The following is a 391-nucleotide window of genomic DNA, read 5'->3' as shown; positions in this document are numbered from 1 at the left end:
TCCCTCCACCCCCTCCTCTTCACTCTCGGGTGAGAAACGAGACACGGGATAAGAAATAATGATAATAAAGAATGCATACGACAACAGTCCAAAAAGTGCAGTCAGACTGCGTATGGCAACGATGCAAAGAGTGTAATCAGGGTAATCTAAGACAGCACGTTCGCTTCTCCAATAATCAGTATGTTTCTATCTACTGTATGTTTTTTTTTTTTATATATATTCTCAGGAAGGTTATGTATATACAAAGTTCCACTGATCGGAGTATATATCTGGCCTTCACCTCGACTTCAGGGTCCCTTTGGCTCTCCGTCACTCCCCCCCCCTCCCCATCTCTGGCTCCCCCCCCTCCCGCCTTTGGGCTAATAGGTATTTTTTTTTTTTAGCACCAAGA

This window comes from Penaeus monodon, chromosome 30 (assembly GCF_015228065.2).
Source record: "Penaeus monodon isolate SGIC_2016 chromosome 30, NSTDA_Pmon_1, whole genome shotgun sequence".
NCBI lineage: Eukaryota > Metazoa > Arthropoda > Malacostraca > Decapoda > Penaeidae > Penaeus > Penaeus monodon.
The sequence above is the reverse complement of the archived record's forward strand: the minus strand, read 5'-3'. Positions refer to the sequence as shown.